Here is a 6000-nt window from a genome sequence, read left to right as displayed (position 1 = left end):
GTTTATAAAGATCCATCTTATATTTCATATATCTCTTTTTAAACCATATAAGACAATGAATATTTTGGAAAGAAGACAAATGCCACGTTCTTCTATAGAAATAAATAATAATTAAAAATTTAAGATGGAAGAAATCTTAGATTTAAGGCAGTGCTAAAATAGGTTGAAATATCTTATTCATTGGCATGGATATGATATTATTGAATGCACATAAAAACTAGAAAAGAATCTTGTAAATGCAACAAAAAAAATTGATGCTTTTCATCAACAATATCCATCAAAATTAAGATGAAGAATAGGAAATCTTTAATATAAAAAAATGATATAAAGAAGATAGCATTCTATCTTGATTTGATCCTAAGAAGAGAGATAATATTATGGACATATTTGGCAAGATAATATTATGAATAAGTTAGAATGTTATCTTTCTTACATCTTATCAAGTTTCTAATCTATCAAGTTTTTAAAATTGGTCAATAAGTTAGTCATGAGTTGCTTGTGTAGAGCTTACAGTACAAGCTAATAATGTAGTGCATATATAAGAAATTTGTCTTGCAAGTTAAGACACATATCTTATAAATTCAACATGTATCAAAGGTCCTATAAAATATTGCTACATAGCTTCTAGTTAGATAGTAAATATAGAGGTAAGAATGAAGCCTTTTTCACTCTTGTCAATGCCTCTCTAGTTTTTAGTCATGTTTCAAGACTTTTTAGTCTTTTTGTCATTAAAAATAGCCATTCTGGTTTAATTATTATACCATCCTTGAGTGATTTTTTTAGTTTTTTTTAGTAACACAAGAATATATTGATCTTTTAAGTCTTTGAGATTCATGTCTTTGACAATAGATCATTTCAATCATTGATAGTATTTTATTTCAGAACAAAAAAACCATCTTAATATATAAATTTTTTTTAGACCTTCTTAACTTCTTTTAAATAAAATATTTAGAATACCATCAAGAATCGTACTTACTTCTAATAATATCACCAAATATTGAGAATTTCTTCCAAATTTGTCATATTAAATAGGTTTTATCTTGTCATCTATTCAAAAAAAAATATATGTTATTCTTGAAAATCTTCATCTCTATTACGTTATCTTGAAAGTTGTCAAAAATGCAATGTTTTGTTTGATAATTTAGCAAATAATATTTCTTGAGTTGAATTTTTTGGTTGTTGATTCTTCATCTTTTTTGTGCCACAAAAACAAATAAATTCACAATTGAGAATAGAGAATAGAATGCAATCTTTATTTAACCTCATTTCTTATACAATAAAGAATTATTTGACTCTTAATCTTGGTTTTGATGAATATTGATGAAAAATTTCATCTTCTTTGCTACATTTGCAAGATTCATAGATGGCTTCTATGTGTATTTTCTAATATCATATCTACACCAATTAATGAGATATTCTAACCTAAGTTGATGTTGACTTGAGTCAAAGACTTTTTTGACCTCAAATTCTTAATGATTATCCACTTTTATAAGACAAGGTGGCATTTGATTGTTTTTTTTGAGACATTCATTATCTTATATGGCTCAAAAAGAGATACTTGGAATACTAGATAGATCTTTATAGGCTTTTATAGGTATGATGGATGTGCAACTTAATAGATAAATTTGCAAATAAAAAATGGTCAAAATTTATAATAATCAAACTTATTATAAGGGCAACTAATCTTAATATCATGATAAAATAACCATTCCTTGTTGTTAATGTAGAATTGAGATTTTTTCTTGAATTAAGTATTTGTATTGATTTTTTATTGTACTTAAATTTCCTTGAATTGTTCTTTTATTATTAAATATAGATTTAATAAATAATTTTTTAAATTAAAAATATCAAGTATTGTATCTATAATATCATGTAGGTAGAAAATTGTAACAAGTTTGAAGAACTCTTAATTGTGCTTCATCTTCTCTAATATGTAAATGTCTTTTAAAATTAGAATATATTATTTTAAAATTCAAACTTTATAAAATAATAAAATTTAGAAGGATTATTATTAATATCATAAACAAGAGAATTTGATAACATACTTGATTTAATTTCCTTAAAGTAGAATCAACAATAAAAATTGATTATAAAGCTCAAAGATTTGATTATAAAGCTCAAAAAAATTCTAGCTTCAAGAGAATTATTTTTTATTCATTAAAAGTTACAATTTTTTTATGGCATAAGATAAAAATATTTAGAAAAAATGTTTGATAAACCTTATTATTTTTCTACTCAATACATAATCTTCAATTCAAATTTTGACAAAGACATGAATTAAAGGACTTAGTAATAATTTAAAACACAAACTAACATGAAATACTCAAGGTTCTTGTGATCTGTATAAATATTCAATGGACTTAAAGTGCCTTCCAAATAATAGTGTTATTTTTGAAATAAATCCAAAATTGCAAACATTTTATTTTTATTTTTTTGAGGATCTTGTAATTGATCTTTATTGCTAAAATATTTCTTAAATAAAAAACAAAAGGGTGAAGCTTATTATTTGTTCTCATTAGATGTAATACCACAATCAAGGAAAAATCTAATGTATCTATTTCTATAAAAAAATGCCTTAGAAAAATTAACATAATACAAGATTGGTGCAAAAATGAAAGCTATCTTCAAAGCTTAAAATGCTTATTGAGTTCTTTTATTCTACTCAAGTTTGTCTTTATGAGTCAAATGCGTAAAAAAACTATAATTAAAAAAAAAAAAAAAAAAAAAAAAAAAAAATCATAAAAATCATAAAAATCATAAAAATTCAATAAAATTAAAAATTAAACAAAATCAAATTTTTTTTGTAATAAAAAAATTCTTGTATATTATATAGAATTCCTATACATTACATAATTCTTATTAATATTTATTTTAAAGATACCAAATTTCTAATTTTTTATTTTTAAATAATATTTTTATGGATATTTTTTCTTTGTATCAAATTAAATAGATCAATATCAAATTTTAGATGATAGTTCTTAAAATATATATATATATATATATATATATATATATATATATATATATATATATATATATATACTTATTTTCTAAAATATTTTATTCCATAATAAATTTTATTATTTATTTTTAAAAAAAATAATATTCTATACTTTTTGAATTTAATAGCTTTCAATTGGATAAATTTATATTTTAAATTCATTGAAGAATTTTTTTAGTATTATCTAATAAAATTAATTTAATTATAAAATTTTAAAAATTTATATTTTCATTTTCATTTGAAGTAACTTAAAAAACTTCTAATAATAATGATAATATTAATAGATTTTTGATTGGAAAGTCTAACCAAAAAATTATCAATGTTTTTTAATTAAAAAGCACATGTTTTTTTATTAATTGAATTCAAAAATATTTTCTCTAAAGTATTTAAAATTATTCTCTCTAAATTATTCTCTCTAAATTATTCTCTCAAAACCACAAGTGATTGTTTCACAGAATCTTGTGAGACCAGGTTGCATCTATGACTCTCCCAACACACATTACACAGAGTGCAGAAAATTGAATCTAGAACAACAAACAAAACAATGAAACGTAGAGGAGCAGCTTCCATCGGCCACGGTGGCAGCATTGGAGCCATGACTCATCAGAGCTGAGCTGGCATAATCTCATTGATAAATTTTTGCTTAGACTTTCCAACCACGTAGGCAGGCAGGCAACAACCTGCAGGCTTTATTTATATTATTGTCTCTGCAGCTCAGTCATCTGCCTCTTCCCTGTACGACTGCTCATGCAAATACCCAGCCTGGCCCTTTGAGACGAATCAACACCACAACTCCATGTCCAGCACCGAATTCCACAAAAATTAGAAAAGTAGAGCAGTTGCAATTCATATGGACCAGAGATAAACCGCCGTTTGTGATACAAGCCATTTTATTTGCATTCCAATTCATGAAGGAGTGTGTTGAGCCAATTGCACAAGAACGGATGAGTTCCATACTGCAGCCAATTGTTTCCTGCGGTAGTAGTCCTTTGCAATTGGCTTGAGAAGGAGGAGTGGAGTGATCATGGAACTGTAACAACTCTATGCAAAAGTAAAGAATTGTTCCATATAGTTTCATTGATGTATTTAGACACGTCCGAGGGTTGCTTTGAAATCATCTGTGCAGCCAAAGAGTGGACAAAGTGCAGCTGAGTCAGCTCGCACTGTGCGCATGGAGCGTCTTATGAAAGCCTTGACGTTCCTTAGTTCCATACTTTAATCGGTCGCTTTATAACATGAATTTTCCTACAGCTGTCAATAAGTTTCCATTTGGATTGGCTTCTGTGAGAGCGAGTCCTGAAAGAAATAAATATTCTCAGTCCGAAAACTCAAGGCCCCTGTATTGTGCAGCGAAGCTTCGACATAAGCCTGGAAAGTCATTGTAGGCAAGGGGACCGAATTTATTCTAAGGACAAGGAGCAGAAGATTGAATCCGGCAATCCCAAACCTACAAGACATTCATCCAGAGAAACTATTTTACAATAATCGAGAAGTGAGCCTAGCGACAAAAACCTGTAAAAAACAATTGTGGAAGATCCTGTCCGCTGCAATGAAGAGCACAAAGACAATGGCGCACAGGGTTCCGCTGGCTGAGGGCTGAGCTGCAAGTCAGCTCCTCGTGTAACACCAAACCACCCCGTGCTCCATCTTGTAGCAATCTTATACAATCCAAAGCTGGTGAACCAAGACGATGGGACAGCCTCCAGATTTAACAATATCATCAAATCTGCAAGGCTCCGTCCGAGTGTCCCCTCAATCTTGATTGCAAACTGCCGCCCAATGCAGAGAAGGATGCGAACAAGAAATATCAACGATGAAGACGATTGATGACACAATAGATTGTTCGAAAGAGGAGTCCACATGCAGGAAGAAAGAGACGGCGATCACTCTCTCGAAAAGTTTTGCTCGTCAGGGGGATGTAGAGCAGACGTAAGCGGTGGTAGTGTGTTAGGACGAGCTCAGATTTTCTTCGTCTCTGTGTGTGTGTGTGTGCACCGCAAAGTAGAACACGCGGAGAGCAGGATGGCAGCGGGGATAGGCAAAACAGCTCGGAGTGCACGAGCGAAGCAACGACGATAAGGATCTAGGGGTTTGTCTGGAGTGAACCTGGAATGGGAAACAATCCTGAGCTGGAACTGCAGGAGGAGCAGCACCCAATTCGGCTGGAAGCCACTTCACCGGTGAGGAAGGTTCGAGACGCAAAGCATACTTGCCACTTGATAAGTGCTTTTTAACTTAGCTAAGGCTCTATAAAGCATGGAATATAGATAGATAGAGGGAAATTTTAAATAAACCCAGGTTTTTACAAAAATGATCCACCCATCATGAAAAAAAATTACCTAGATTCATTACTCCAGTATTGGATTCCAAACCAATGAAAACCATGTGATCATGATTACAATATTCTACATCATGTGTATGTCGATTTAGTAAAAATCTAGGTCTTTTTAACATTCCCCAATATATACATATATATATGTGTGTGTGTGTGTGTGTGTGTATGCGCACATTGGTAGAAGTAGAAGAAAAACTTTGCAACACATGTCAAGATTTTCAATTCAATCAAAAGCAACATCATTTAAAAATAAAAGGAAAAAATTGTGTGTATCTTCATCCTACCTTGTACAACAAAATTATTGTAAGTAAAATTGGACTATATTCTAATTAAGAATTGTTGTAATTGATCTTTGTCACATTCATTAATATTTTCTCTTCTTCCATTAAAATCAACTATAATTGTGATTCATTAACCACCTTTCATTTTTGCAACTTGTAAAAGTACCAAGAATGTGAAAAATTATCATTATTTTGTGGAAAAGTCAACACACAAATAAAAATTATACTATTGGTTATACATGACAAAGCCTAATAGCATATCTATTTATAGATATAGAAATGTGCTTCAGTTGAATCTATCAAAAACTTAAAAGCCTTAAAAACATATTTACTTACAATAATTTCTAGTCAAACCACCATCAATATTTTTTCAAAAACCATCA

General features: G+C 29.5%; 1 long non-coding RNA gene across 1 annotated transcript; it reads right to left on the bottom strand.

Moving 5' to 3' along the window:
* Nucleotides 1–4053: 4053 nt before the first annotated feature.
* Nucleotides 4054–5100, bottom strand: LOC112284444 (uncharacterized). The gene is made up of 2 exons (XR_002970404.3): nt 4514–5100; nt 4054–4297 (listed from the first exon to the last, which is right to left on the bottom strand). It is a non-coding gene; the product is annotated as an uncharacterized LOC112284444 (long non-coding RNA).
* Between the last annotated feature and the right edge of the window lie 900 nt (nt 5101–6000).

Source organism: Physcomitrium patens, chromosome 7 (genome assembly GCF_059467195.1).
Source record: "Physcomitrium patens ecotype Gransden chromosome 7, ASM5946719v1, whole genome shotgun sequence".
Classification (NCBI taxonomy): Eukaryota; Viridiplantae; Streptophyta; class Bryopsida; order Funariales; family Funariaceae; genus Physcomitrium; species Physcomitrium patens.
Note: the sequence above shows the minus strand (reverse complement) of the source record. Positions and strands in the feature narration are given on the sequence as shown.